Raw genomic sequence first — 23,840 nt, forward strand, 5'->3', positions numbered from 1 at the left:
GCGCGTGCGTCTTTCTCTTGTGCCACTTTTGTAGCCGAAAATTTGTAGCTGAAAATCTGCGCCACAAAGATGCAAATTAAGTAGCGTTAACAATAAGACAGCTTACCATTGTTTTCAGCCAATTTCAGCGGTGAAGATATTCATCGGTCCATTGTTGATACTCGACGTAAAAAATAGCACGAGATATCAGCTGCGTTAGAAACGACTTGTTGCCTAACTTGTTGCAGAAACTGAGAAATTTAGCTTCATTCATATCTTTTGCAGCCGCAGCCATTGTCGGTCGAGACGCGATCCCTTTATCGTGCACCATTAAGCTCATGAAAATAAAGTCCATAGCTTACGCGTCTTAATCCAGAGCCTCATAATCAATACCGAGCACCGTCGATGGAACAACAGGAACAAAAGTGTCTTGCTCGTCGATTGTCGGCAAAAGTTTCTTAACGTTTACAAGCTTTCAGAAAGGGAACGCCGCGCCGTACGTATGCGGCAAGCTGCACGCGCCCTTCCATTCAACAGCGCGTCGCCGTGCGAGTGAATTATACACATGTAAAAGCGATGCAGAAAAGTGTGAAAAAAAAGAAAAAAATAGGGAAGAAAAACCGACGGGTTACATTCACAGATAGGAGCGCAGAACGCCATGGAATACGCGATAAAAAGCAATTTTTGCCGTCACAAAGAGGATGTATTCGTTCCTTGTGTACTGCCGGCGCGCATATAAACACTGGGATGAATAATGAAATAAAACATTTATTCGCGCATTCAATGCGAATTCGTCGTCTCTGCGGGCGGCTCCGCAGCGCGGTTGCACGAGAGCAAATAGAAAAAAAAACATGTAACAGTGTAATAATATTGCTAACATAATAGAGCGTCACGTGATACGCATTCGTTGCAGTTCCTATTTGAAACGCACGTGCACAGCTGGATGAATATTAATAGATACGAGCATGTGTAATAGGTTCCGAGTATTTGAAATTAAATACCTTTTCTATTTTTGTTATTAAAAAGTAGAAAGAGAAAACTGTGCGCATTACCGAATAATAAAGCGACTGAAAAGCCGCGCTCGATGCGCAAAGCTCACTTGCTCCTGATTGAAAATAGAATCGTTCAGGCTGTTTATGTTAATAACAAAGATAACACATTTTTATTGAAATCGTTCCCCATCAATAATATATAATTTCTGTATTATGATAATTGCTACTCTTACTAACAACATCATATTAAACGAGAATGCGCGATTCGATATTCGATAATGATTCTTTTTTCCTCAAGTCCATACCGATTTTATATTTTTAGAGATATTTTTTATTACATTATAGCAACTCGCTAATATGAGAATTTCGTACGTATAACAACAATTCAGTCGCATAATGTTATAAAGTCTGATATTTTTGGACTGGATATATTTATAGCCTTTACATAAATAATTTCGAATCTGAATTCATCGAGATCAAGAAGTTTTGCACGATGCTTCATCTCTATAATTCTACATTCTGTTTGCACTTTTGGCAATTTATTCGCATGCCTGTCGATCCACTATCTTCATAAGCAAATTCAGTTAATAAAAGGCATCTACTGCGTCGTTAATTTTCTTACTTGCAAGTGAAAATTAAATTTCCCGGGTTCCCATTGGCGTTCTAAAATTATGATCGCCTACAGCCGCTATTTTTAGTCGAGTATTCCAGCAGTAGTCACTTAGAGATTCGACGCGCATATTACACATGTGCAATTAACAACATAGTCGAGATTTAATGCGCGAGATAAGCGCACGCCGCACAGTAATTACGGGAGTCCTACGCGGTCATGAAGTTCGCGGATGTTACGTTACGATGCACGAGACGCTTCTTGCACCCTCACTCAGAATCAGCTCCCTGCCATATGATTTTTGTCGTTGCGTAAGAGACTATTTAGTTTATGCATCAGGATAAACATCTGCTGGATAAACACCTACTTACAATCAACCGATCAGATTCAGTATATACAGGGTGTCCCAGACCTACCGTATCACCGGTTAATGGTAGATTCCTGAGGTGATTCTGAGACGAATGTTCCTCTTGCAAAATGTCGAGGGTGGCGTAGTTTCGGCGCTACGAAGGGTTGTAGTTATCCTATCCTTGTGTAGAATTTTCCCGCGTTCAGTGACGGTGGGTCGAAGGGGTCCCGCGCATCGCGCACACTTCAATTTGATCTTAAGTTTTCGCGGCTGTTCAAATTGAAGTGTGCACGATGCGCGGGACCCCTTCGACCCACCGTCACTGAACGCGGGAAAATTCTACACAAGGATAGAATAACTACAACCCTTCGTAGCGCCGAAACTACGCCACCCTCGACATTTTGCAAGAGGAACATTCGTCTCAGAATCACCTCAGGAATCTACCATTAACCGGTGATACGGTAGGTCTGGGACACCCTGTGTTCTTACGAAAAAGAGAATTAAATTGTAATATTTGATGGAACTGAAAAAATATATAAGAATATCGTTTTAGCATAAATTAAAATGATTGAATACAGTGTCGTCGAATACAGCAACCACGACGAGTCACGCTCGTGCTTTTCAGTTTCGGTTTATAATTTACGGCACGAGTGTCATTATGCTATTCCTAAGCAAGGGGTTGAGCAAGAGGAAAACGCACGAACAAGCTTCCCCGAGCATCTATTAAACGTCCGGATTTTATCGCGATTGGACGAATCTCGCGAATGTTGCGTCCGCTGAAAAACGGTTGGTGGAGCATTAAAATGCAAAATGCAAAAGCACGATTAAACTTTTATGCGACCCTACGTTGGAACCGCCGCGGGACTTTCATCGTTTCACCGATCATGTGTTTACTCTCAGGCATCGCGATGATCGACGGTATATTTATTTTGCTTGGCCGTTCGAGCGGCCAAGTACAGTAGCAGTAGCCATTCGGATGCAATAGACTATTGTTTAGATCGTTTTCCCGTTTCAAAGCGTTCCTGATATGGAATTGCAGTCTGCGCCTGTCTTGGTCGGACTGCACAGAAAGATCAGATTCCGTTCGAATAATAGATAAAGATCGGATGGAGATAGAAACTTTTATTTGCTTCCTGTGATTTTGTTTCTTTCTTTCTTTGATATTATATTTTATATGTTTTTTAGATACATTTTTGTAACATATGTTTATATGTTTATAACATGTGCATATAGATAAGATTAAAATATATAACACATGTTTCATATAAAAGTAATATAATTATATAAAACGTATATATATACATATATATAATGTATAAACATATTTTTAATACATATTTTAGTATATTATCGTTTCTGATTTTGTATATTGTATATGTATTGTATAATATACTGTACGACTGTTTTACAAAGTAGCACTCTTGCTCAAACAGGCAGGTCGTAATTGCATTCCTACTTGCGCGTCGGAACGCGTGACAAAAAATTTCAAACAGAGCAGAGACTCACGTGCAAACTAAATAAACTAAATAAGTAATAAAACTACTGCGTGTAATCTGTGCTTTAACAATTTAGTGTAGACGGTACCACTTATCAGCTGCAGCGATCTTATAACGGTGACAAAAAAGGGTGAAGAACTGAAAAATAAAAAAATCATGGGCGTACGTATCATCGTCTGAATCTAAGCTATTACCACCAATTAGCACGACAGAATTGTGCTTTAGATCATTCCTCGCCACGTTTTACGTTCTTCAGGCAAGCAGTTTGTTATTTATTGGGTATTTATTTATCGGTGATGTCTCAGACGCGTAAAAGTGTACAGTTTCATTGTAGCTTTTTAAAACAACTTGATAAAGACGAGACTCGCAGTGCAATTAGATTGTCGAGAATACCAAGCTTTTTTTAATATCTTTTGTTTTAAGCTTACGATCACAAACCGGAATATACGGAATAATAATCCTGAATTATGCTATATGATGATAATAGGCATAATTCTTTTAATTACATAAATTAATTAACAGTACAATTATTATCGCTTATATATTTAACTAAAAAGAGTTATGATACACAATATTGTGATAAAAAGATAACGTATAATAATATTTCCGCAAAAGTATCTATAAAATTTTGAAACAAGGGAAGGAAAAGTAATTTCATAAACCAGTCATTTAAATATAATTTGCGGAGTCGATACTACACGAGTGATATTGTACTCTAGCCAGATACTTTAAAATTGCAAATATTTTCGAGAAAGATAATAATAATTTATAAAACACACCGCTTTCCAGAAACGGCAATTTATCAAGCGTACTCTTATCGCAAGTAACCTTTCGCAGTTTTTCCCTTGTGGAGAATTTATTTATTGGACGCTTTGACATTTCATACATATGATTTATCAGACGAGATAAATAAATCATATATTGCGAGAGCAATGTAAACAATCACAATCACAGACACACATAAATTTTTCTTGATCATATAATATTTTCAGAAATTATTTACATGCCTATACACTTTAAAACGCCTACTTTAAACACAATTTACATTAAATCAAAGGAAAGTCTAACAGATTATAGCATAATATGATCTCAATTTCGCGTAACCAAATATTATTACATTAAATACACTGTAAGATTTAGCGCGTACGAAACGAGCAGATAAAAATATATATCTCTTGTATCATTATTCACAAAATACAAATACATATATAAAAATACATAGAAAACGCAGAATTAAAAATAAATGGAAAATAAAAATATGTTAAAAACGTATCATTTAAAGTTAATGATCCGACTATACTTGCGCTTCGCCGCTGCCCGTTGCCTTCTCTCGCACCATATGTTTTTTATATTATATACATTTCGATATCTGATTCCATAGAATATTCATCTCCCTCGACGCTGCATAAATCTGCAGAACAACTCCCGAGGGACATGCACGTCCAATTCATTGCGTGTCAATCATAAATCGGCATAAAAGTTTAAAAATAAACCACGTTCTTGTGTCGTTCTATATTTCTGTTTGTTGCCATTAAATAATTCTCGAAAGAATTGTCAATGTCACGAATTATACATCGCACACTCAACGAATATTAAATTTTATTGATAATCAAATATTTGTCAGATCAAAATTAAAGTATACAAATTTTATGATAAAATTTTCTCCTCGATTACATAAAATTATTAAATAATACATAAAATGTATATTGATTTTATATATCGTAATTACACATTGGCAGTTATAGAAAATTATTTAAAATCACTCCCTCTGCTTTTTCACATTCAAAGTCTTAAAACATGTAATTAAATAACAATATATAATAAACATTTTCACAAAAAATATAATTCCCGTGATGCAGTGTTGCGTCTCGTCGATCACTCTTTTTTCAAATGCCAACATCATTATATCTTTGATCACTTAACGTTCCACCCTTCCGGTATTCCGCATGAGCATGACCCGACGTAAACCCCGGAAAGGGCAATTGCAAACGGATTAGTACGAGACAAAACGTCGTTGCACACAGGCAAGAAGCGAGTAAGTCTATATAGAGCTTCGCCCCTTGATTATGGTACGAAGGATCGCGAGGCGTTCAACCAACTGTTGTCATATCGCAAAAGGACGTAACGCCCATGCTTGCTCCACTTGTCATCTAGCAAGATGCACGTAAACGCACTTTTCTCGGGAAACACGTCAATGTTTCTCTCCTGTCAATTTGTTCAATCTGTGATTATTTAGGTAGAAGATTAATTGAATTAATTGAAAATGTTTGGATTTTTTAATGAAAGAAACAAAAGTTCTATTAAACGAACACCAATCAAATAAACATAGTTTATTATTATTATTATTATAGTTTTATATTTATTATTTTATTTTTGTTATGCTTTATTTATTTTATATAATTATTACATATTATAATTTTTCATAATTTACGTTTACTATTATGAGCTTTACGCATTATGTTGCTAGTTTGCTAATTACAAGCACAGTGCGCATCAATTTTAATGGATTATCAAATATTTTCTGGATGAACGAACAGTTATTCCGCGAATCCGTTTTTCTACTTATTATTCCGCACTCGTATAAATAGCATAAATGGATTTGCTGAACAACCGACAATAATATCCTTAAACGAACACGAATTTGTGCGCATCATGGGTAGCAGTTTTCCGAGAATACTTCATATTTGCGTTAAAATATCGTGAACTCGCGGTAAGCAGACCATTGAGAAGACCGGGTGAAGCAATTTGCAATTATAATGTCTCTCTTAAGTACATAAAGCAATTCCACGAACTCAGCAGGTATAACTCTTCCGATCTATTCAGATGCATGATTGTGCGATTTTAACCTGGGAAATTTCAATTGCTCTGCGCGGAATTTAAAAGAACATAGGAATATATACTTGCTCGCGAAATTATTTATATAAAAGCTACAAATATACCCGGTCAAGATAGCAAACTTTATAACGTTGCACATTTGGGTTGCTATTAATTACGAAACTGATAAAACAGTGAATTTCCATACTTTAATGTGAATACATTTAAAAAGATAAAGGTATATTGGATTCTTTGAACAAGGATAAACGGCGATAAGAGATTTATGGAGTTACATTGAGCAATTTATTGTGCACAAACCTAGTAAATTTATTATTTTTTTATTATTTGATTGATTTATTTATTATTAGATAGTAAAAGATAATTGTAATGGTTTGCGATTATTAATCATGGCGGTGCTGAGCAGAATTGACTCAGCAATTCATCAGACTGAATGACGAGACGTAAATCCTGTTGCATTTGGAGAGAAAAACCTTCAACTTGTTACGCCTCCTTGTACAGACCTAAAGCTTCCATTTCTACGCTAAGTTATACACATTCCCCTGAAGCTGTAAACGATATACGGGATGTCCCGCTTTTGCTTATCGCGACCATCTATCTCTCCGTACATCTCGATTAAACTTTGAATTACTCTTTCAAATCTTCCGAGAAGAGATGACTATCGTTCCGAATACAAATAATTTTCTTAATAACTTCCGCCGTACTAAAGGCGATATATAAAAGTGAAATTTATTAAGAATTTCATCGATATCAATCTGAGATAACAGTTTCTTCCAACGTGCTTTGCTCGTCGATTACTCAATTTATATCGGCGAATCTGGACACGCATGCAATTTTACAGCCGACGAATACAAAGTCCTGTTTTATCCATCCCCTCTCTCTCTCTCTCTTTCTCTCTCTTTTCTTTCCTTGCATCCCTGTACTTAAGGGCTGATTAAGTTCAGGCAATAACGGAGTGCTATCCAATTACCGCCGGATTAGCGTCCGGTTAGCTAGCAATGAGAAAACTTGTCTGCTTAGGACGATTACCGCTTAAGAGCCTCCAAATTGTATTTACCTCGAGCCTCGTAATCCGCGATTTACCACGTAAATTTCTAACGAGCTTCCAATCAGAATCTCATCTCACCGCGACATCTTGCTCATCTTGTCTACGCGGTGCGCGCAATTACGCATTCTAGCGAGCGCAATAATTCTCGCGTGTTTCGATAATATCAATTAAATTATGAAAAAAATAATATTATTATAATTCCTCCCGTCGTCGCGTAACTTTCCATATTTTCCCATCCTACTTTACGTAACTTTTTGTCACTTCTCTCTTTACTTGCTTTTGCTATCCTTCATCTGCGTGTTGCTTTTTGCATTCAATTAACCGGCTTCTCATCGGGAGAATGAGCTCCAGGAAAGCTCAGTTCCCAAGATCTTTCGAGGAATGTCTCGTATATATCTATCATCTATTATCTTCTGTCTTATGCCTTTATTTGTCACGTAGCCCAGAAATGTTGGGCATTTGCCGTGCGTCACAACAACCCCCCGCTTATACTTCATCACACGGTGCGTTGAAATCTCCCTGGCATCGCCGTTTTCGTCCTACGATCCACTATCTTTCACGCTCAACAACCTTTCCATGCGAATACTTCTCGCATCACGTCCAACTGTCAAGATAAATCCTTGATAAAACGCCTAAAACACAATTGCGTAATAGAATAATACAGTGATGGAGCAGTAGTATGTAGCGTCATCTTCTCGGTTACAAATGCCAAAAATAAACTCAGGAGCATCGAATTGGGGCGAAACGTTTCCTACGAAAAGAAAGGAAAATACGTAACGTTTACCTAATATTTTTAACTTTTAAATTTTAAATCCCCACGTGTATTAAAATCATGTTTAAATGTATTGACGCGACGCAAGCTAATAGTTCCAAAATGTATCGCACACAGATAACGCGAACTTGATTAACATTTCGCATCAACTAAAAATCAACCAAGACTACTTGATTAACATTTCGCATCGACTAAAAATCAACCAAGATAAGATTACCTGCATCAGAATTTGAATATTGATTCGTTTTTTACAATGTATCTCGATCATCCAGACCTCATTATGGAATCTCTTGAAATAGTGACCCACTCTTTGACTAGAAAAGCGCCACATTGTCGGCACTTTTATACCCCGAGTCTCGCGATGCTAATGTAAAAAGGCTACACATTTTCTTTTCTTTTCCCACCCACGGGAAAAGGTTTTCCCGTTAATATAACGTTGTCACGCGACCGATCCAGCACGTCGGTGCACGCAAATAAGGGGTAAGAGCATGATATCACGGGCCGGGACACGACAGGGAAATAAGATTATCGTTGCACGCGTGACGAGTGTGAGTGAAACGCGCGTTATATTACGAAAGCGCGAAATCTTCTGGATTCCGGGATTCAGTCCTGGATGTTGAATGCTGGGACACACGCGAAATAGATCAATGAAGCATCTCCGCACCGGCGGCATCGTGCTTGTCGGCGTTGGGATTGTAATCGTCTGGCTGTGCATATCTCGCATCTCGATACGACTGTTTCGCAGACAACGAAATGCTTCTTTAAAATAACGGCCTCAACGAAAGAAAACTTGGAGCCTTCTCTTTTTGTTTCTCCGTCTCATTTTTTTCTCTTCCTCCCTCAAGAAAAGGGTAGGAAGTGGCGCGCGCGCTAATTATACATCCAACGTCTCGCAAAGATGTAAATGCAAGGCTGTTGCGTGTCGCGAAATATGCGAGAACTTTGAAATCGATAATGCGTTCTCCGTCTTTGTTTATCAGCGTACCTCACGAAAATGGCGTCCTTTTCTGGGGAGCTCTTGTACGATGTGCTCATTAAAATTGTAACGCACTCGGTAACGCAGTCGCGGAGCACGCGACGTGAAAATTAGTATGTCGAATAATAATTTCCGATGCGATGGCTCGCGTCTCGCGGGAGTATCTTATTTTAAATACTCCGTTACATTTACTTACGGATATTGCAGAGAGTTTACTCGTTCCGCGTAGTGAAGCATGCTCTTGATGTATCACAGATTTTATAATTAAAATCAAATCAACGTCGATCACTTTGTATCGCACTGCAGGAAGATTCTTTTTCCCGTCGAGCGTTTAAATAACATCGTTAAAGAATTTTACATCTCGCAAAAGAAGAATGCGATTTATTAAATCTCAACCGTTTCATTATATCTTTTGACTGCAATTTTAACGTTTGCGTTATATTATTATTGCGTGAACATTCCACAGATGTTACATTCCACAGGTGTTACATTCTACAGTTGTATGCAAGAGGCGTACAAAATTCTTGTTCAAATTAATTAATTAAACGACCTATTTAGCAGACAAATTATCACCTTTTAATATTAAATGTAATTGTTACTGCACATGAAGCAACGTTAAGAAGATCCCTCTTCTTTATGCCATTATTGTCTTTCGACGTGACAGAACCGATGCTGTATTCCCCATATCTTCCCCAAGAGAAAAGCCCGCCGCTGTCTCCCTTTTTTTCTCACGAGGGTGATTTATGAAGTTTTCGTGAAGGATACTCACAGGACCTGCCTTCGTTCGTGAGATCTCTATCTGACGGTTTGTATCTCGTAAGAATGTATAAACATCCAAATCGTGTCCACCGAGATTTTAAATGTTCCTTAGATTGCCTCGCAGCGAACTTTCCATATTCCCATCAGCAAACGCGACGCGTTTCTGAAGAAAGTATCTATACGAGAGAAAGAGAAAAAGAGAGAGAGAAAGATCTGATGCTTGATGCTTTTAATTTAATCCGTTCGACTTAATTGAATCAAAACCTCCCCATTCTTCTCACGATGGAATCAGAAAGTTAGTCAGAAAATGACACAAAGTCAAAGAAGTCAAGAAAGTAATTATTGTGAAAGATTCTTTTGAAGATTATTTTCAGATTATTTGGAGATTATTTTGAAAAGTTTATCTTATTCGCACTTTCTGCATAAATAAATAATTTGAGTTTTATGCGTAAAGGCACCGAATTATTGAACACGCCTGACATCTTCGCGTGATTCCCACGACGAACGACGAAGAAAGATCAATTCGCGGAGACTGAAATGACATGCAGCGCAGGTACATCCATCCCATATTGAATTTTAAATCTATTCACTACTCGCTACTTTTCTATTAACAGTAGCCGACAGTTAAACAGTATCCGACAGTTAAACGCAGCAACAGATGTATTACAATGTAATCGGAAAACGGCACGTTTCGCAGCTGCGAATAATTCCGCGACGGATGAAGTATTTCGAGCGCGCGCATTTAACTATGAATAATAATTTAACAATTGTAGGACGATATAATGGTACTTAAAATAGCTCATTGCTGATAGGGAGACGGAGAGTAAGAGGGAGAGAGAGAGAGAGAGAAAACGAATACGTCACTAATAAATTAGTAAAACGCGATTGTATGCCACGCCGAGCTAAGTGATCACTTATGTAACTTGCGTTCTACTTTCAGGCCGTTGTTTCGCCCACGTGTGCATGTCACAAATTTAGCTAATTCACCGACCAAAATACAATAACAATTGGCCACGAGCTTATTGTAAACTAAAGTTCGACGTTAATTCGAGACGCGGATTTTAAGCGATTCGAACGTGCACGTTTCGCAGTTGAAGCTCCAGCAATACGGCGACAGAGTGGACAGCAACGTTGCGCAACTATATTGTCGACATGCGCGCGGCTCAACAAGTAAAACACTTTCTGTTCGTCCGTCGACGGTCCGATTGAAACGGCGAACTTTTCATATTGCGCGATACGCGGCCGTTTATCACGCGGGAATGGAAATTAAAGTCGGACTCCTGTTATGCTGCAATATCGCGTTTGCCAATTTACACTCGCCCGAACATGAAACTTATCGTTACATGTACATCTCGCATTATTTTGTGGTGTCCGGAAAATTTACCAAACCGCAAATTTCATTAACAGAGAGAAAGGGAGAGAAGAGGGTCCAGTGAAAAGTGGCCGGAGAATAATCGTAAACGTAATTTCCTTCGGTGCGAGATTTATCAAATTTTTTATCTATTTCGTATAACATACGAATTAATTATGTATATACGGTCATTTTTTAAATCTCAAGCGCGATTTAATGTATCATAATTTTCCAACATTTTGCATGCTGATCAATCTTAGCTCATTGTCAACAATAGAAATTATGGACCGCGCCTGTAATACAAGTAGTACAAGCGCACACATGTCAGACATCCTGGCTGCGCGGCATTAGAAACTAATCATTACCCCGACGCGTAATTTTACATAATTGCGGCAAGGCGACTCTTGCAGGAGAGTAGTAACGATTAATTAGCATCCTAATTAGGATTATCGCTGATATTTTGCGATTCTCATCAGCGCGGCGTCGTCGCCGCAACGCGGAAAAATTTTAATTAATAGCCTATCTTTACGGGCGGAACGTGATCAGCATCACCGGGATACTTTTAGCGGATTAATTATCTTGTGCGAAACCGATTAGAATCTGCTTCAACTCGTGGCACTAACTGAAGAAATTGTCGCGTTACTTGATTTATTCTCGCATAACAACACTATGGTCCATATCAAAAAGTAATACCTCGCAAGCAACAGCAACTAACGAACATATGAAAAAGGAATTTGCACAAAGGAAACGAGCATCTTTTGGTATCCTTATTATTATGATTTATTTTTCGAAAACTTTTCCAAGAATTTATAAGAAGGAAAAACCGTTCTTTCGAGATTTCTATTATCGCGATTTGTTTCAGTGGAATTTTTATTTCGCGCTTTCGAAAACGCTTCGTGAAATTTTCGTGAGGAAAGCATCAGCTACAATTTGCTTTACAAAGGCCATATAGGAGAGGGGCAGCAATGATTTCGAGTCTGCAAATAGCGACGTAAAGCTACCGATAAAATCCGATATATTATCCATACAAAGAAACCGTCCCGCGAGAGCCCTGAAACGCCTACCGTCTACCGTCTACCGTCGAATAATTCAGTAGATCTGTAGACCTACGTAGAATCAGAGCTCGGCAGCGATTCGAGATAGGGCTATCACGATAAAAATGACAGATCTAAACTCGAAGCAGTATCAGCTGGTACGCGTTTATGTAAATCGGCGGAGGATCGCAATATGCTCTGAACGGCACAAATGGCTTTCAATTTGGTTTCATTTATCGATATCTCGCGTCCATGGCGAAATTTATGCGCATAGATAGCTACGTAATCCTGCAAAAATAGCAGTTTATGAATTTGACTAGTTGCTGCAATGTGAACGATGAAGAAACATCTTTTTTATTCGTTATGCAATTGAGCGCGGGTGTTTCGTGACCGAAGATCAGATTAAGAGTTTGTGAAAACATAATCTACGATATGACCAGATGCGATTGTTTTCTGGTTCTTTTGTATGAATGCTCCCCGCTGCCAATACCACAGTGTCGGTATTTGCGCGTATTTCATCAGATAATATTTTTGGAATAGAATATATTCTGGGATTAATTAATTATAAAATGTTCATTGTGTGTTTTGCCCATAGAATAAAGATGCTATAGAATAGAATAATATTTATTAAAATTTATCATTGTTATGAAATATCGATAATTAACGCGGGATACATTGCGATTGCACGGTGTAAATTGCACGACGTAAATGTTTGCTAAATCAGATTTATTCGTTTCTTTGAAATAATAAAATCAAATCAACTAGTAAGAAAGAAACAGAACATTCTACTGGCCATGGATACCAAAAAAGGTAAAGAAAGTAATCTCAAAAAGCTACGAGGATAGCTCCGCGCTTTGCGTTCACCATGAATGCACATACACCAGATACGTTAGTACTAGATCGCCGAACACGTAAAAGAAAAAAAAACAGAGCAATTGCCAAACTTTGCAATCTCATCGCACAACGTTGTCACAGATGCTAGAGCGATTTATCACGACGAGAAAAATAAATCATAATTCAGTAAATAGATATTTCGTTCTTCTTGCACTGTAAGTTGACTATAAATCACGCAGTACAAGTAAATAAATTGTATCGCTGTATCCAGCTATTACGAGAAATCATAAATTTACATAAAATCTACATTAATTAATACAATATTTTTATAATATATTTGTCAGTCGAATAATCGATTCGTCAAACAGAGACAGACCTACGCGTCTATGTAAAAAAACTTCGTACAAACTATGTATGTACGAATTAAAAAGATAAAAAAATTTAGAAGGAAGAGTTAGGAACTAAAGAAAGCTGCCTCTCTAATAAAAAGAAGTAGTCTTGCATTCTTCCAAACTCGCATGTAAATAGGTCATCTTTTAATCAGAAATGGACATGTATGTATGTATGTACAAACGTAAGTAAAAAACATGCTCGTCCTCTGCTTCTATTCACACATATATCTAATTCAAACATATATCTAATTATGCCGAATTAATTATAAGATTTAACTTAATTCGTGCAACTTTTATGTCAACGTTCCAACGTATTTGCAAAATTGTATGGCTTATTCAATATGCTTGTATACGACTCATTATACTTAATTAACGATAAAGCAAAATAAGTTCCAAATAAAAATGAATTTTATATTTGTAGCAAAATATTTTTTCTCTTTTTTTTAGTGGAAATCACAGAGAAAGAGAAGAAAGGAGAATACTACTACTAGGCTGTGGAGCTGTTCTCGTCGGTTGTTGAACTATTTAACTAATCACAATTGTAATTAGTCGTCGTGTGTCTTAATGAAGATTACTAATTCTCTTCCACGCGGAGTTCTGGAAATTGAGTCTATAATTTGCTATTCCCTTATATTCCTTTCCTTACTCTTATCGTTCCCCAAGCTGTAATCTCTTTGGTAAGTCGCTCCCAAAAGTTCAACCTATCGCAGCTTACATTGCACGTCCTGTTCTCTATGCAAATACGACGAATGAAGGAGCAATAAAGATGAACGAAAACATATATAGTATCACTGATGCCATTTCCTTCTTTCTCATCGCATCGCGTAATGATAACGAAATTGATGGGATCATGTATGTTTAAGATAATGACGATTCTCGTACAGATATATAGCGTTATAATAATCTTTACAGCTATTTTATACCATAGATTAAAACAGAAATTACTGGATTAAAAAAAGCCTTTACCGTTTCCTCCCTTTTAGTTTAATTAACGACATAAAAAAAATTAATTGATGATTTTTCGCGGTAATTTATAATAAATTTTGATATTTGCAAATTTTGATATTTACATATTTATATATGCATTAGCATCTCGATTACAGCTTTACATTATTTTGTGACACTTTTGTGAACTTTACGCAAAAATGTAATTTCGTAAAAAGCGGATTAATTGTAACGCGTTAAACGAAATTAGCGTTAACGAACACTTTGGACATTTAAAATGCTGAAAATATTTTAAATTATTCCAAATGCTACAAATCTATATTATCCACAAAACATGTGCAACATAAATGAATATAAATATTAAAGGTATCTCTTTTGTATTTATGAGAATGCAATATTACAAAAAAGTTTTATTAAATATTTTATCACAATTGGAAAAATACTGTAAAAAATTGAATTCTAGATATTAATAAAATGTAATTGCTATAAAGATATTTGTTGGAAATATCGAAACGTTCTTTTACAACTCGTCAAGCTGAGATTACAGAAATATCTGTGGATATTCTCGTGATTGCGTAATCAGATAAATTAAAACAATTAACCACAAAGAAATATCATGGCACGCACGTTGCATAAGAATTAGATAATGAAACGCTTGTATGAATTACGTATAAGTTTTCGTAGCGATTAATTCTCCGAGCTAGATTTCTCGAGGGGAATACGTTGCAAATGATGTATTGTACAAAACTTGCTAATTACTTTCGTGATTTCTACATGTACATGAATGTGAGAATGCTATAGCCAGATTAAATTATGCATGATTACTGTCAATTTATACTCGCAGATTGAGAAAGAGAGACTATCCTGACTGAGAATTCTACTTCGGCATGACATATCTGAATAATGTAATTGGTGAACCAATTTCATCTCACAAACAAATAAAGGATTAAATTTGACAAACTATCTAGAAATCTGTTAACATGCTATAATTAATATTGTAACATCCTCTTGGTTTTTCTCTGTTTATTTGTTCTTCTAAGTAAACATTATTACATAAAGCGTACCATTTGCGATTATTGCTCGTAACATTCGTAACGTTATAAAAATAATTAACTTCCTATATAACAAATCCTATATAACAAATTTCCTTAAAAATTATAATAATAATACTAACAATATTGATAATCAAAATATACAAGGAAAGAATATATTCAAAATAACAATAAATTCTTATATGAAATAATAATAAAACAATTAATAAATTATCATATTTATAGAATTAAAACTAAGAAAATGCATTGCCTAACGTCGCAAATATGTACAACGCAAAGAGATGCAACGTAATAAATTGGACGTAAAGCAACGCATGAGCACATCCGCGAACCTTTCTCCTATTCGCGAGGTATAAGTATTACAACGCGAGCGCCGAAAAATCCTCGCGGAAAGAATTCGAGGAGCGCGAATTCCCGTCTCGGAGATTTCCGCACGAACTCTCAGACGAGACAAGAGAGCCCATCAGGCGGAAATTCTGCGGCGTGCCATGGGGAAATACGTGCACGTATGTACACCGGCAACGAACGAGTTTGCTCGACAATTCTAGAAGCGATAAAAACATGAGACAGCTCCGCAAGCAGAATGGACACGGCGAATGGACAAGCAATGACGGAATCCGAAAGTTGCGTCTGCGTCTCGGGACGTCCCTCTCTCCCACGCGATAAAAAGTTCCGCACTTACGCCGATCTCGTCCCCCGTCGAGTCCGATAAATTCCGCGTTCATCCCCTTGGAGAGCACGTCGGCTACGACATGGATGATTCCGACTTCGCGCTAACGAGGATAACGCCGCCGGAAGTCGGCGAGGCGGTTCCGGTGACGCGCCGGGTACTACCGGCGGCGTCGCATTTAAAACGGTCGCAGGGGAGTGAGTAACGCACAGAGGTGTAGGTCCCGCATCGCATTGTAAAGCACTTTGGAAATTAAGACTTCCTTGCTCTTTCTCTCTCTCTTTCTCTGGCTATCTGGCTATCTATCTATCGCTCTCTCGCATCTTTCCTCCCCAACCCCCGCGAGATTGTGTCTCGTTCGAAATGAAGTTCCCCGTTGACGTACCCTCAAAATTGCGTTTAGTTTCGATCGCTCGTCGCGCTGGGCGGAAAATAAAATTACTGCCGTGCAACCGGTGTGTCTTGTCAGCGCCCTTTTTCCTATCCTTTTCTCCTGCTTCTCTATCAATAAAGCGACAGCAATTCTACGCGGGGAAGCGTATAATCCGCGTATTGCGACACGTTGGAGTGTTTCGAGGAATTCTTGAGGTAGGTACATTTTTCAAACGAGATTGTACACGAAAAAAGAAAAGATTTGTAATCGTATATCCCCCATCGTCAGATATTAAAGCACGGAAAAATGTAAATTGACTAAAATTTATCAATCATCTTGAATTTATCACTATTTTCATTTTAAAATATGACTGATTTTACTGTTACTCTAACTTTAGAATATCTTCGGAATCGCTTTTCAAAATGTTGCTCTAAGAGGTATGGACGTGATGCTGCGAAATATTAAAGATACAGATTTAAAAAGAAGAAGCAGGCATTCGAAATTTTTCTGTTATTTTTTCCGAAATCTTGTGTAAATTGAATCTTGTGAATTGAAAAAGGATTTATGTATTACAATACAATCCCTGTAACGAAAAGAATGATGACGGCATGTTGCAGAAAACAGGAAATGGTACGTCAATGCGCAAGAAATCAAAGAACCAGGAATAAAGGCCAGAAATGTGTTTGATACATGTTTGTTGCGTGTATTGTATCTATAACCAATGAGAGAATAAAAGTAGCTGCATGTTTCTTTCTTTTGCCTTTTCGCGTATCCGTTTTTTTTCTTATACTAGATGTGAAACTAACAAATTAAATTGCAATGGCAAATCTTTCAATTTGATAAATTTCATGTTTGTCTTTTTGTTTTGTGCAAAAATTCAATAGAGAATAATCCTTTACGCAAATTCTATGGTTTAAATGAAAAATATCTTCATGGATAATTTTTGAATAAAAGTTCTGTCAGCACTGAGATCAGGACAATTGGTAATTAAATTATAAAAATTTTATCGATACAAAGAATAAATTAATGATGTAGAAATAACTCTCAATATTATAAAAGGAAACGCGTTTATCTCGCACAAGAATATATGTTGCGTCGGAAGCCTGTTGCTTCCATGATATAATCGTACATTGCCACGAAACTTACCCGTCTCGCTCAATGTGCGGTTTAAATGACAAATGCTGAGTTAAAATTGCATGAAATTGCGTTATGAGATAATCAATTACCACAAACGGTTTATATATGTATGTAATTTGATTGATATTGGAGAAAGAAATTTTATGAAATTTTATCCAAATATCGCTAAATAAATAAAAGGGATACGTTTCTGATAATATTTGCAGTAATTTTTGTTAAATCTACGTTTCGATTTGCATCAATTAATCTACATCATTTTCCTATTAAAAATCTTATTCCCTTAAATAAATCTTATTCTTTTCCATTAAAAATATAATCAGACAGTTAAAATTAAAATAAAAGTTTCCGTGGGAAAAAGACACCAGGTACAAAATATAAATCTAAAAACGCTTGAAAATACTTTGCAGAATAATTTCTTAAATCAAGATATTTAATTAATAAAAAAAAATAAAACTCTCCACGTGCATATTTTAGTTTCCACACAGATATTACTTTCATTAAATCATCTATAAAAATCACCCATTAATCTCATCTCCGCGTCTCATCTTCCAGATTTTCTCGGAAAGTTTGTATAGCAGTTAATTAACTTTCCATGAAAGAGATCTTTCTGCAATTTTATCCTGATAAGTTTACATTTTGTGAAATTCACGAATACGCTATATAAAACAACACACGTAATGTATAAACTTGCTCTTCGGCGTCAGAGAAGCAGCAAAGTACTCTAAAAAGGCTAATATTAACTCCGTCAACGCGAATATTATCCATCTACACGATTACTTATACACGATAACTCTTGAGGAAACTAATATATTTTACGCCGTTGGAATTAACTTAATAAGGAACATCTACACTATGACTCATTGCGGATTAATACTACTTAGGACCGGCCAAGCGGTTTTGACTTAATAAAGCACAATTTCATGTGATGCAAACATCATTTACCATCAGTACTTAAAATACTTTCGACACTAATCTGTTACAATGTCAAATGGAATATCACTTGATGAAATATTTGTGAAATGGTATATAAAGAAACCCAACTTTTATAACTTCCTTCGATAACTTGAAAACTGTAAAATTACAGAAAATTTATAAAATATGAAATTGCATACATATATTTGAAATTAATCATTTCGCTCCAACATAAATTTAAAAATAAATCAAAGGCAGCAAATAAAGAAGGGTATTCTCTGTAATAAAAATTGAAGCCACTCACCTTTCGGGAGTGACGCCGGGAGTGCCGGAAGAAACGGCGAGGTAACGGGGAAATCGGTAAGGGTTCGTAGACTCGTTCGCTCAGCAACCCTCAGGCTCTTTTCTTCAAGGTGAGACCTGTTCGGTATGGCGTACGGCGGTCAACTGACTGAATTCTGAAGCTCCGCGTGCTTCAAGTTATACGTGTGCCAGCGGCGCGATGACGTCACGGGGTACACGGACCAATCGGAAGGCTGAACTTGCGCCCCGAACAGGGGTGGAACGGCCCCCACCGACCGAGGTTCGAGGGGAGCTTGCATCTCGAACACCTGGATGAACGAACGAGTTGTCGCGGCGATCGTCCCGTTCCCGACGTCGGTTCCTTTCCTGCGCATGTTACCCCTCTTTCTTGCTCATCCCCCTTTGGCCGGTCGTCGCCCACGTGAAAAGCGTCAGGTCATGACGTCGATGGCATGCACACCGGTGAATGGAAGGCGATATAAAACTGATCGCCGACATTAAGACGAAAGGCAACGCCGTCGCGTTCGGCATGATGAGTTCATTTACTTCACTGACCAACCCTGACCCCATTGTTCACGCCTCAGCTAGTGTTGCCCATCGATTGGCGTCTCTTAGGAAAAAGGGTGAGTCTCTTATCCGCGAAACCCTTTCGCGAATTGAATGCATAGAAATACGTGTCCTGTTGCTCTTACATGATGAACGGCAATCGATAAAATTAGAGCAATCGATGATCAACGTGGTAGCGTAAAAGGATACACTGAGAGAAACATGACTTTCCCGCGGGAAGGTATTCTTTTCAGATTTTATAATGCAGGAAAATATTCTCTCATTGAATACGTTCATTAAAAAATATCTAATGTTATTAATACTTCGCATACGTGTAAAATTATGTGCATGCGGCAGCGTGATGTAACAAGATGTGAAGCAGATACTATGCGTTCTATAAAAAAATCATTAAAAAGGGAGTACCGCCGCAATATACCCTTCTTATCACCCAGAACACATTATAAAACCGCGAGCTGTAATTATACATCAGTATTATTATATTACATCGATCACAGAATCTTTTATCAAGACAAGTCACGTAGAGATCGCTATTTGCTGCTAACACCTTCATATGCTAAGATTCGCACTGCTCGACGTTTTACATTCCACGAATTATCAGCTGTGTTTCTTACTTTGTCAAAAGTTTTTTTTGCTTGCAAGCCGGCAAGCGAGGATTAAGAAGTAAATTAAAAAAGAATCACCCATGAAGGTACAAGTACAAAACCTCTTTTTTAGCGACTACGTGATCGAATACGCGCGCGCGTAGCATCCGTGTCCCCCAAATCGGAAATATAAACCCTGTGCAGGAGGCGACATGGGTTTCGCCTGAGGACAGACGTGATAACCGAATTAGAACCCCCAAGCGCGCTAATCCCTTCGTATTTGTTATCTCAATAGATGGTGATCTTTATGGGAAACCATGCTGTAAAACAAAACTGAGGTAAGTGCGAAGTCTCTCAGAAGTGCTTTCTAAAACATTCGCGTCGAGAGGGGAGCAAGATTTGCGCACGCATTTGTTTCATATAATTCCGACTTCTTGCAAAATATGATAATAGATGCGCTGTCAAATGTTATCGTTCTTGATAAACGCGATCGATATGATGGCGCACGATTTCTAAATAGTATTTTTTGGACCAGAATGGGCCAGAAGGAGCACTGATCAGTCGCAATGTGTCATATGTTTAATATTAACGAGATTCTCGCATTAAGGAATTATCGTTGTATCTGGCTGGTTATCGCCCAACTGTCGAAAATCTGTCGAGATAACGATGAAAAGTAAGCGTAAGACTATATAAATTACATGGCGTTTATGATAGAAATATGTAATTAACAGGCTTGTGTGTCGATATTATTGTACACTCTGGCATGTGCAACTGCAAATAATTAAAAAAAAGAAGGAGAAACAGAGAGACAGAGAAAGAGAAAGAGAGAGTTATTGGAAGGATTATGATTTTAACATGAAGCACGTCGATGCACAAAAACGAGGATATGAAGTAATTATAAAGACCAGTTTAAATTTATGAAGATACATATACACACACACACACTCCATATTTTACATTATTGCAAATGAGAATGTCTATGCAGAATAAGAGTAGAGTTGAAAATTCGTTTCTCAAGAGTAAAATGTCATCGTTATCGAATATTATTGTCCAACTTAGCACATTAGAGCAATGACACTTTTCGAACAAAAGCGAGCGACGTTCCCGATCGATCGTTCGCGATTTGCCGCGAGTGTTCTTCGAACAAAGCGAAAGTCACCTTAACGTTTCTGCAACGTATTTTTATAAAGTGACATATTATATAAAAGACAATGGGGAGGTAAACGATGCCACACCATACTGACCTTTGAAAAAGACACGTGTACTTGCGAACGTGTATTCGAGTCAACTCGATGTAACCGTCCGCGAATTGGCCCGTGATGTGCGATCGATGATCATTATCTTCAGCATCCAATCTTCTCTATCGAATTGCGGCGGAAAGAGTCAAATTTATCATTCAAACTTTAAAACGCTGTACGGAGCACCTGAGACTTCAGAAAATATACATGCCTCAAAGATAGATTCTTTCACAGAGGCGACTCTTTTGACGAAATCAATCAAGGAGATCTTCAGATAATTGCAAATTATGTATATTTAACGTTCTCCAGCAAATAAAGTGGTCATTAAGATAAAATATAGCGTAACTTCAAGTGGTAACGCAAGTGCATTTATTGGACATGTTATCATCATTTGGAATTTTCCAGCTGTAAAAGTGATGGTGATTTCCCATACGCGGCTTGAGAAGATCGATTGCGGCGTTTGCAAGAAAATAAAATGGTCTCAGTTTCACGGGCGATCTGCCGCGGTCGCGAACCGTTACTAACGTCTGAGGGAAGAAAGTATTCCCAAGTGATTGTCGTCTGCACTCTCTGACATCCGCGACACGTACAATCTGTACGGGCGAGTTCCTTCAGATCTGCAATCAAATCGCCGGACCTTAACGATTAACAAACTCAAAGTTAAATCTTTTTATTCTCATTATTATTGTGTGGTTTATTATTCAATACATTTTACCTGGATAACTCTTCATCATTTTTACATTTGCATGTTAAAATACGTGCACTTCATTTTATATTCAACACTGCGTAATCGTGTACCAAATGTAAATTTTACAAATATAATCATCACACAATTTTCTTTTCTTTCTCTCTTCCGAGATGTGACTTGTACGCGTATACTTGCTTCGCTTCACGTGCGCGTCTCTGCTTTAAAATAGCACTTAAATAATATAAAATATCTGTTTAACATGCAAATTGTAATAAAAAACAGATATTACGCGTCTACTTTGCGAAACGAAAAATGCTGAAATTCTTCATAGCAAGTAGTCATTAATGTAATCTAAAAGTTACGTTCGCCTGTCAAAAAAGCTTCGCTCTTTCCCATCTGGTTCACGAGGGGTGAGAAGGCGCAAGGCACCTCGAGTATTCTTAACTCCGGCAAGGTATAGCCCGGGAACTACGTTGATTGATCGGATCTGACGATGTCGAAAAGCCGCGGGCTGTATCTGTCGGGTGTCCTTATTTATCTCTCTACGTCGTTCGACGAATCCCGATTTAATGCTCGATATCCCAATATCATACCGGAAGCGCAAAGCGATCGAGTTAAAGTGATTCGCAGCGTCGGGCACATCCGGATTCGAGCCCGATAAATAATTTGAATTTTACTGCATTTTCTCGGTTGAGACATGCCGTTTTCCTATTCCTAATCCTATAAAAGTCTAAATCCGAGGCTCTTGTCAAAAAGTTTTACTGTACTGAGAAACATTTTATTCATACATTTTTATTCTGTTTCAGACGTACACGTATTTCTTGGAAATCTTGATTAAAAAATGTATTTCGAAATAGAATATATCATATGTATGCTTATGTGCATCATAAATATTTAATATATAGTATATATAGTATTACATCATAATACTTTTGCAAACAAGCAAAAGTTGCGAAATTATTCTACTAAATCCGTGATTTCTTCATAAAGAAATCAAGGTTGATCGATATGCATGAGACGAAATGCGAGAGACTCATAGCCTTTCAAACAGATTCAGCATCTTCCTCTTAGTAATTATACAGGCAGATTATTCGGTCAATTTGCTCGCTTCCATGATGAAAAAGAAAGAAGAAGAGCCTTCTTCTGACTCTTTTTATGACGGCGAGTGTGATGCGCCTGCAGTTACTACATTCGCATCTGTTTCATCATCCTCTCCAGTGCGTCTGGCATGCAAATGGGTTACTTTGCCGAACTAGCCATCAGCAGAGCCATCCCTCATGATACACACTACTTCGCTGGAAACAAAATAAATCAAGAAGACCATTACTTCAGTGGGATTAATCTTGCGTGTTAACGAAAGTGAACTTCCTCAAATATCGAACATTTCTCACAGCGCAGTGGAAGAGTCGCAAACTTCAAAATGCATCATTAAAAATTGCACACTTCTCCTAGACATAATAAAAGAATTTATAGATCTTTTTATTAAATAAATAGCAACATTGGCGCATAGTCATCGAGGTTCGCATCGGCAGTAACTGAAGCTTGGAAACATCCAGCGTCCCACACACGCACGCACTCACGTACTCGCGTGTTTCATTACATCCCTTTTAATCATATATATCCTGAGACAATCTGGTTGCGCATTGTTCCGATACTTGCGGTTTATTGCGAGCGGAATCACGTCGCTTGGAGATCTGCCCTTTTCTAGTTAAGGTATCGCGATCGTTGAATACAAGGAACGACATCATCCGAGCGGGATCGTTTTAGCGAGCTCGTTCGATCGGCTCGTAAATAAAAAGATAGGCTAAAGAACACGGGTGCTGGAGGATAGGTCAGTGCACATTACGAGAAATAATAGCACTGAGGCTGCCCTCGGCGTGTGTATCTAGGATCAATATGCCGAAAAAACCATTTCCGCGTAGCTCCGAAAGGAATATCGAGCAGGGAGAG

The 23,840-nt window shown here is 37.6% G+C and overlaps 1 protein-coding gene across 2 annotated transcripts in view; it reads right to left on the reverse strand.

The window, feature by feature from the left end:
- Window positions 1–18,985, reverse strand: part of LOC105285279 (tachykinins) — a 56,326-nt gene extending 37,341 nt beyond the window's left edge. Inside the window, exon 1 of one of the 2 annotated variants that reach the window (XM_011349397.3) lies at window positions 18,818–18,985. The gene's annotated coding sequence lies outside the window, so the exon portion shown is untranslated. The remainder of the gene's footprint in view (window positions 1–18,817) is intronic. The other variant, XM_011349398.3, reaches the window with a different exon arrangement.
- Window positions 18,986–23,840: the final 4,855 nt, after the last annotated feature.

Source organism: Ooceraea biroi, chromosome 2 (genome assembly GCF_003672135.1).
Source record: "Ooceraea biroi isolate clonal line C1 chromosome 2, Obir_v5.4, whole genome shotgun sequence".
Lineage (NCBI taxonomy): Eukaryota > Metazoa > Arthropoda > Insecta > Hymenoptera > Formicidae > Ooceraea > Ooceraea biroi.